The 9,724-nt window shown below is 35.3% G+C and overlaps 1 protein-coding gene across 1 annotated transcript in view; it reads left to right on the top strand.

The window, feature by feature from the left end:
- The first annotated feature begins 419 nt into the window (after positions 1-419).
- LOC148953580 (methylmalonic aciduria type A protein, mitochondrial-like) overlaps positions 420-9,724 on the top strand; it is a 310,721-nt gene continuing 301,416 nt past the window's right edge. Inside the window, exon 1 of the mRNA XM_089087742.1 lies at positions 420-539. The gene's annotated coding sequence lies outside the window, so the exon portion shown is untranslated. The remainder of the gene's footprint in view (positions 540-9,724) is intronic.

Below are 9,724 nucleotides of genomic sequence, written 5' to 3'. Positions count from 1 at the left end.
ACTTATTTCTACTTTTCCTATTTTTATTTTAATGGAATTCTTTACTTTTCCCTGAACAAATTATTCTGTACAAATAGTATTTTTAATTAATAGTAATGAAGAATTGAACAGAGTGCTGGAAAGTGGAAAAAAGCTATGATTTTGTCATTAAAGATCATTTTATAAGCGGGAAGACTGGGGGATGCTGCTTTTCCTTGTAATTTTCTAGCCTTTTCCCACAAATTCTAAGGAATACAGAAATTAATAGCTTTAGAAAGTTTGGTTTTTTGTTTAAATTAGTGGCAACATATTTGTATTTAATGCATCAAAAATAGACCACGTTTCGGTAAGAAGGATGCCGCAAAAACACCGCTTTTTCAGTCGACGGGCATCGCTTTTCGGTATCTATCGGCACTTGTCTAGGAAAGGTTCAGCAAATATTTTGAACAAACGAACACGAGGGATTTCCGAGAAAAACATCAAATTTAAATACTCTGTAGCGTTGTTGTGTAACACACAGAAGAGTCCTGTGACCCCCTAATAGAATTTAATTTTAACTGGTAATTTACTAGCATCAGTTATATTTTTAACTTTTCGAATGTAATTGTTCTATTTCTGAGTTTCAAATACTTGTAAAATCTATTATACAACTTAGAAAGTGGATTGTATGGTATTAGCCTACAGTTAGGACCATTGAGAAAAGTCTACGATTAGGAAGTGTATTTACAGGTATTTAGGTGAAACAAGAGTGATGCATAGGAAATACATAATTTGGATTATATATTTGCACATTAATGGTAGGAGGGGGGTAATTATAGCAGAAATGCCCTCAAAATGTGTTGACTACAATTTTTCTGCATATTATGAAAAAAGAACTGTTTTCTTAATGTGTTATCTTCTCAATAGCCCAAATTATAGGCCAATACAAACTGTTTTACCATTGAATTTGCCTAATTTTCTTCATTTCATGGCCTAAGTATATAATAACCTTGAACATTTGATAATTTTTAGAAAATCTTATCAAGGACATGCTATGAAACAATAATTGCAGTACTATTAGATTCCTTATATTATGCTCTTTCCCAATATCATGGTTCCAAACTTTGCTTGTCAATTTTTGCTTTCTCATATAATTTAGCTAGGGAGAAAGTGGATCCATCACCTGATACCTTTTTATGCTCTTCCCAAATATAATAATTACTTCCAGGGAAATTCCCTGGAAGCCCTTAATGGGGCCCTAAAATGCAAATTATTGTCTTATTTAGGCTTTAATTTTTAGACCATGATTAAGATTAAAAAAATAGTTAAGAACTCACTATTCCTTTATTAAATTTATTACCTGTCATGCAAAAATTGAGGTAGCAAAGTAGCAATGCCACTTGGCAGTTTTCAAATTTGTTGTCAGATTCTGTCTAAAAATATTATTTTTACATATTAAAATACTTTTTGCTCCAACAAAAACTATCAAAATTAAAGTTGTGCTGCTAAAGTGTTGGCAGCTTTTAGAATTCTGTCAAATGTTGCTACTGGCAGCTTTGGAACTTTTTTTATATGCTGTCCATTACTTTAAAGTAACATGTTCCAGGGCATTGATTCATAGCAAATCTGTAAAGCATGGGCACCCATAAGGGGGGGTGCCCCCCTGGCTGAATGGCCATGTCATATATTTGTACTAATTAAAAAAAAAACTTTCCACAGAATAACCCAAGCAAATGTAAAGACCAGAGTTTAACCCAAGCAAATGTAAAGTTTTACATCTTGGACTGAACAACCCTTGCCATAGCTACCATATGTTGGACTCTACTGGTGCTATAACACCCATCCAAAGCGCAGAGGAAGAACGTGATCTCGGGGTAATCATAGATAATAAGCTGAAGTTCCATAGTCACTGCCGAACTCAAGCCGCAAAGGCAAACAAGATCCTAGGCCTAATCAAGCGATCAGTGACTAGTCGCCACCCCAGGGTCATTAAGAAGCTTTACACAGCCCTTGTCCGCCCTCATCTTGAGTTTGGGATGGCAGTTGCAAACCCCACTTTAAATGCGATGCAGAGTTGCTTGAAAAAGTCCAGAGAAGAGCTACTAGGCTCCCATTTGCCAACCAACAAATCCCATATGAGCAACGCCTAGAAAAGCTTGATTTGCAAACTCTGACCTACCGTAGAAAAAGGGGGACGTAATTTTGGCATATAAGTTGATGAACAGCAGTGTTATCAAGCCCATTCTCGAACAGGACCAGTCTAGCAGAGCGCGAGGTAACCCCATAAAACTCCGCCATAGATTCAGCAGAAAGCGTGAGAAATACAACTTCTTCACCAATCGCGTTGTTCCGTTGTGGAATTCACTGAGCGATTCAACTGTTTCCGCAGCTTCAGTTAACAGCTTCAAGACTGGCGTTGACCATGACTGGAGGAACAAGCCATGGAGGACGCAGTGGGATGAGCCTGCATCCACCACTAGGGTCTATTAGTGTGTGATATTCAACTGTCCTGTATACGTGTAGGATGTGATGATCCACTAATGAATTGTGCAACGAACTCCTGTCAATACTACCTGGCGACATCTACAGGTTCCTGCAACCTTAGTCGCTAGAAGATGCGATTTAAGGTAATTTAAGGTAATAAGTTCTCAGAGAAAAGTGAAGACCTCTATTAAGCCAAAAATGGGCTGAAATAAAGTCAAATAATCTTCCAAGCATGAAACTTCACAAATCACTATCAACAATTAAATGAAATTCAAAATGAACATAAATTATAATAAATAGCCAAGTAAAACTCAAAACGAGCAAAAATTAACATTACTATTGCTGACAACCCCCATGCCTTCTTAAGACCAGAACATAACTTAGGCTTTACTGAAAAAAAACCAAAAAACATGGATTGTCAGTGTAATATACCTATACTGATATTTATTCCTTAAAATAAAAAATGGGTAAACAAAAGTGAGTAAAAAAAGTTTTTTACTTATTTAAGTAAAAAAAGTGAAAACATATTTTGTTTTCTGTAAAGCACAAATTATGTTCTGGTCTTGAGAAGGCATGGGGGTTATCAGCCCTACTAATGTTAACTTTTGCTTGTTTTGAGTTTGACTCGGCTATATAGCCTATTCTAATTTCTGTTCATTTTGAGTTCCATTTATTTATTGATAGTGATTTGTGGTAGTTTTATGATTGGATGATTATTTGACTTCATTTCTGCCCATTTTTGGCTTAATGGAGCTCTTCACTTTTCTCTGGAAAGCATATTTTGTGGAAAAAGTATTTTTAGATGAATTTCTTTTCATTTTTTATTGACAAAGTCATTTTCATGAAGAAAATAATAGTTTATATCTTTTTCTTTTTTTTTCTATAAGAATCCATAGTTTTGCATAATTGTGGAAGTTTGACATGCCCAATATCCCTAAAGACATAGTTGCTGGACCATTCTACTATGCTGAAGAAAATAGTTGTCTCAAAATTTTGACTAGATGTGTTTGGGAAATAAATCAAATTGAGACCCTAGAACTTTTAATTTTGAATCGAATTAGCTTCTTTAAATGTTTCAATGATATTTCTAGCTATTATAGAGTGGTGCTGCCTATGATATTCCTTATATGCCTTTTTGAGAACCTGTATGTATATAGTTTTTTCATTTAATTTGAACACTTCCTAGTAGTTTCACCTTAATACTCTTAGCATCATCAGTTACAGTAACTGTAGTTGTAGTACTAAAAGTATGCTCATAGTACCTCCTGGCTAGTTCAAAATCCCCCACAAGGTACTCTTAAAGATCTAACTTAATAAGTTGTTCTTGTTAATTGCTTTGTCACTTCTTGAAAGTTCACATGCTCATAGTTTGGTTCTGATTTAGTTCAATGTATGCCTAAACATTTCTTATATTTGATTACTGAAGACATTGTTATATTCTCTTTGGACTATTGGCTAAAAGATGGCTGTCTCACTATTTTGATCAAATTTGTTTGGGGAAAAGAGGATAGCCTATCAGGGAAGGGGGAGGGGCTATTTTCTCCCCATCATGCTTGACTCTTGAAATGGAACTATAACTATGCATTTCCAATCAAATGAGCCTCCTCTAAAGTTCACAAGACTACCTTTTCATAAAAACCTTACATCCCCTTGGGCATAACTTAAAACCCTTATCTCCATACTCTGGGAGGTTGTGTCAACCCCAAAGGCCGTGTTATGAGATCTTTGGACTATTTTTGAACAAATGGCTATCTTAAAATTTCTATTGGATGCATTTGGGGGAAAATATGACGTGATGGGGTATAGCTACCCTCTGATAAATTTGACTCTTAAAAATGGCTCTTCAAATTCCTATTTCCAATTAAATGAGCCCCCTCCAAAGTTTATACAACCACCGTTTTCAGAGAAGCCTTAAATGCCGTCAAGGCATGCATTACAACCCTTGCCCTGAGGACTGTGAGGGGGGATCTCATTACCTTAAATTACCTTAAATCACATTGTCCAGCAAAATAAGGAAAGATCCTGTAGAGTTGCTGGTCAGTGCCGATGGGGAGTCACTGGTTCGGCGGCGTCCCACTCTGTTTTCTCATCCTCAAAGACATAATTTCTGGACTTTTAAACCACATCAAACAAAATAACTAACTCGAAATTTTTACTGGAAGTGTTCAGGGAAACAATAAACATGGTCCTCCCAACCATGGGGGGACTTTGGACACACATGGGGCATTTCAGGACATTCATTGATTAATATTTGTAATAATGTGTTCATTCAATTCAGATAATATACAATTTAAATGTAGTATTTTACCTATTTTATGGGGAATTGGGCTAAATCACAGCCAAATACAAGAGCTTTGGCTGTTCCCCAGTTCCTCCTACTGAAACCATTACAGGAACCTTCATGATAATGTCTTGAAAGTCAGTTTTTGCCCAATCTTGACATTCAGGGGAGATGCACTTCTCACCAGACTTGTGCAGGTAGTTTATTTTTGCTACTCTGACACTTTTTTCTTAAATTTCACCAACATAGTAAACAGCTGAGTTTTGCTTCTTTCCATCCATAAATTTTACAAGTACAAAATTTCCACAAGAAAATTCTTTATCTGTCTCAAGCTCACTGATGTGTTCACTATGTAAAGACTTGTCATCCAGCTTGTTGTTGAGCTGCATATTTATGACTGAGATGCTGTCCATGGTTTCATCAACAGTAAATAAAACCTTTGGCTTTTTGAGAAAATTTTTCTTTTTCTTAGCAAGCCTTAGGTTAGTCTCTGCTTCTAGTGCTTTCTTTTCCTGGCATTTCTGTCAGAATTTTCACAAGAAAATTCTTCATCAGTCTCAATCTCACTGATGTGTTCACTATGTAAAGACTTGTCACATAACTCGTTGTTGAGCTGCATATCTATGTCTGAGATGCTGTTCCTGGTTTCATCAACAGTGAATAAAACCTCTGGCTGTTTGAGCAAATTTTTCTTTTTCTTAGCAAGCCTTAGGTTACTCTCTGCTTCTAGTGCTCTTTTTCCTGGCATTTCTGTCAGAATTCTACTTTTGCCTTTCTTACAATTTTTTTGTGGACCCACTTGCATTTTTGCCTTTGAATTTGGCCTGATGCTTTCAAGAAATTACAACTATAGGCAAGTTTGGTGTTGACTGCTGTTGATACAACAAGACATTAGATGAACCACAAATTGATCCAGGGTGAGCATCATCCTTATGGAAAGAATATGGAGTATTCTGTTCAGCTGGGTCTGGGTGATTCTTCACTTGAGCTGGCAGAAAATCAGCTTCTGTGAAAACAGAAGCCTTCTCAAAACCAGCTGTGATATTTTGGCAATTCAGTTTTTCCAGGAAGGGCTACTTGCACAACTTTGCTATTTCATGTGTTGAAATCTTCTGACCAGGGTTTAACTCAGGGCAAGCCCAGCAATATTTTTTGGAGGGGGATGGATATTTTGACTGAGGGATAGTAGTACTGGTTAAAAAAGAAAAATAATTTTTTCGAATATGAGGCACATTCTTTATTGAGACAACACTGTAAATATTTAATTATAAAATAAAATCAAGCCGCCTTTTAGTTTCTCCAAAACATCTTCTGCATTGACTGGAACATCCCAGTGTATGGATAATAAAGCCAATCCATTAAGCTGTTCCTGACCTAAGGCACTCCTGGCATAAAATTTCACTCTTCTCAGGGTTGAAATAGAACACTTGCATGTAACTGTAGTGACTGGAATCGTTGCACCCATCTTCAAAAATTGATGAAGAGTGGGGGAAACATTCTTATCACATTCTTTTAAGCACGTTATGAAATATTTTGGTGCCACATTTCCTGACTGTATCCACATTCTCCTCTACAGAGCTAACTCAGCTTGCAAGCTGAGCTTATAGCTGTCTGCATCAAGATACCAAAAATTAGCATCCAATATATATATTTTTTTTTTTTGAGGAAAATGCAGTACTGAGGAAGTATGTATTGCAGTGACTGCCACAACTTTCTGTGATAAAGGAATTGCTGATGAGGCTGCTGAAGAAAGTAGTCCATAAATGGGATAAACACAGAAAGTTGGTAATAGGTTTCAGGATCATCTGACTCCATTGTATAATTTTTCCTGTACGTTTGTTTTGGAGCTCATCTGGTACTCTAATGCTGATTTCATAATCTGAACACAGTTCAGTCCCTTCAGTAAAAGTCAATGAAACATGGCTTCACTACTCCCTCTCTCATATCTCTAAATTTACTCTTAAGATTGTCAGCATGTTTGAGAAAGTATACAAGATCTATAGTTTGTGATTGCAAAGATGTCAATTAATAAGCTTTGCTTGAAGATTCAGAATCTGAATCAGGTTGTTCCTGAATTTCCTTCATAGCCTTATAGATAATAATGAACATCTCTTTAAACAAATGATTGCTTTTAAGGACTCCACCCATATAGTCTCACAAAATCTGTTCAATCTTATTCATGTTGCTTCTGTGATAAGATTACTCTTTTGAACAATTTGTTTGAAGATTGCAGAGCATTTAGATGAAATTCTAAATAAATCAATTGCCTTCTTTCAAAGTTCCTAGACAATTGTTGTTGGAATGACCTAGGAAACGAGTGACTTGCACAGTGAACATAAACTATATGGGGAAAAATTTCATGGAGTATAGCAGTACAACAATGAAACTGGCTGCTCATAGATGAAGCTCAATCATAAGCTTGCTCCCGTAAGTATTTTAATTGCTTCCAATTCCAACTTAGGTTTGTATCAACCAACCAACGTCTTCTATCAGCCATCTGTCTCTTTTTAAAAAAAGGCCTATAATTATTGATTTCCGTTTTGAAATGATGGATGACTAATTAACAAACAGGGGCGTAGACTTCTGTATAAACACTGAAAAAGCCTACGCGTGACTTAAATGCACTTCAACGATCTTACGAGCCCAAGGAGCCTTCTCCTTTGTTTTTTCTGCCACTGTTAGTGGGGAGCTAAAATATCATAGAAAGGCTCATCCTTTCAAGGCTCATCTGAAAGGATATCTAAAAACGTTCATAATCCATTCTTAGGCTCTAGGGGTTTCTAGGAACTGCTGGTGCAGAAAATGCAGCTGCACTTTGTGTTTGAGCATAACATCCAGATTGTGAAATTAAGACACGGTCAGAATTAAAAAAAAAAAAAAAAAAAATGATAGAAAACAATACAGGCCCTGTTGCAGCCTGGGGCTAAAATTATGCTAAGAGGCTGGTTGGTTGCACTTTGTATTTAAGCATGCTCGGACCAAATCTTCCGATTTTGATGCTGGACACGTGTTGGAAGTTGTTATAACAGCACGCGGCTTACTTGGCGGCAGCCTGGCATAGTTCTCAACTGCATTTTCACAAAACAAAAATTCTCATGTGGTGATTGTCATACATTGTTTTGCACCTACTTGTTTTGCATACATTGCTCTATGTCAATGGGATTAAAACCCATATTGAATTTGGTTAGCTTTTAAGACAGTTTTATTAAAAATTTAATTTTTAAAATGAATGAATCATTCAGTTTTTTATCCTCATCACAACAAGATTTACTGCATACAATATCCTTTTGTATTACTCAAGATCTATAAGAATGTCAATGCTTTTTTTTGGGGGGGGGGGGATGTAGGCCTATCCCCATTATCCCCCCCCACCTGGGTTTGCCCCTGGTTTAACTGTATCCAATTGTCAAACAACTCTGATGGCATGTTTCAATGGTGCATACACTAGAACTTTAAGGGGTTGGAGACAATGGGAGCGATAGGGAGGAAAGGTTAGGTGGCGGATGTTGTTATTTTTGCACATAGAAACTACTTTTACTGAAATGTGACTTTCTTGATTGTCCAACAAGAGTAAAACAGAGTCTTTTTTTCCTGAGTTTGATCTCTTTTAGAAAGTATTCCATGGAACAAATAAAATTTTCCAAAGTTATCCACCTATTGTAATGTCAATGTCTAAGTCAATGCATCCTGGCATTCCATCTCAATACAACCTATCTGGAGCTTTGACTTGTAGAACCTAATGTCCATATTTATGAAAGATACGTTATAATATATACAATTTAAAAATATTTTGTCCATAGCACTGTTCCAAGTACTATGGGTATTAACTTAGGCGCCATCAGGGGCTAGGGAAGCAAGAAAACATTCAAAAATAGATCAAAGGGCAAAAATGAAAGTAATTCTGCATGAAGTCTATCTCTAAAAAGGAAAGACTGTTGCAACCTGTTTTATGGACTATTTTGAAGGAATCATTATAATAGCAAAGGAATGGTACAACTTGATTCCTCAGTCAACATATTTTCAAAATATAATGACTGCTGCCTTGACAATGTACCCCCTTTGGGGTAGATAGCATATAACCCTAAATATTGTATTTATATACTGTTTTGTTTTGTTTTATCATTCTGAATCTTATTTTTTAATGGGTATTTTATTCTTAACTTGGTCAATTCATAAAAAGATTAATTTTTTTGATAAAAGTAAAGAGCAAAGATGGAACTTAAAAAAAACAAAAATTAATACTTTGCAGTTCATGCAACATATTTTCGAAAACAAATGCTTCAAATAAACTTACCGTCGACATTTTCCTATTTTTATAGTATTTAAAAATAACACTTTTCTGAAAACACAAAAAAGGCAACAAAACCGAGCCCAGACAAAAAAACTGAAGTAAGGTTAGGATAGTTTTCGGTAAAGCACTAGTTTTTTGGAATTGTGCAAACAAAAGGAAATATCCAGAGTCCGTTTATTTGAAGCAGCTTTTCAAAAATATGTTGCATAAATTACAGAGCATTTATATTCGTTCATTTTAAGTTTCAAAGTGGCTCTTTCCTTTCATCAGAAGACCTTTGTTTTATTTTAATGATATTTTGTTTATTTCTTAGGTTTTGAAAGTATACACAATAAACCTTATAAAAAGACTTTTGTCCAACTTGGGTAAAAAAACAACAACAAAAAACAAAACAAAAAACAATAAATAGGCTTAGTTAGTCCAAGTTTTTGTTAAAATAGTGCATTAAATATAGGTTTTCCTTTGGATCCCTCATAAACTTTCCTTTAAGAAATATGAAATTTTTCCTTTAAAGAGTCCATGGAGTGTATTATCCTTGGCATCCTTGAGAAGTTACAAATAAAAAATGCTATTGTTTTTTGAAATTTTACCCTTTGTCAAAATTATATAGATTTTAGAAAGCTGAAGGACAATTAAAAGAATTAAATATGTGTAGAAAACATAATTCAAAGAAATCTGTATTCCTGTTATTGCAAATTTTCTTTTAGAAT

Source organism: Artemia sp. Qi Xiang Cuo, chromosome 4, assembly GCF_049724085.1.
Source record: "Artemia sp. Qi Xiang Cuo chromosome 4, ASM4972408v1, whole genome shotgun sequence".
In the NCBI taxonomy this organism is placed as follows: domain Eukaryota; kingdom Metazoa; phylum Arthropoda; class Branchiopoda; order Anostraca; family Artemiidae; genus Artemia; species Artemia sp. Qi Xiang Cuo.
The sequence above is the reverse complement of the archived record's forward strand: the minus strand, read 5'-3'. Positions and strand labels throughout refer to the sequence as shown.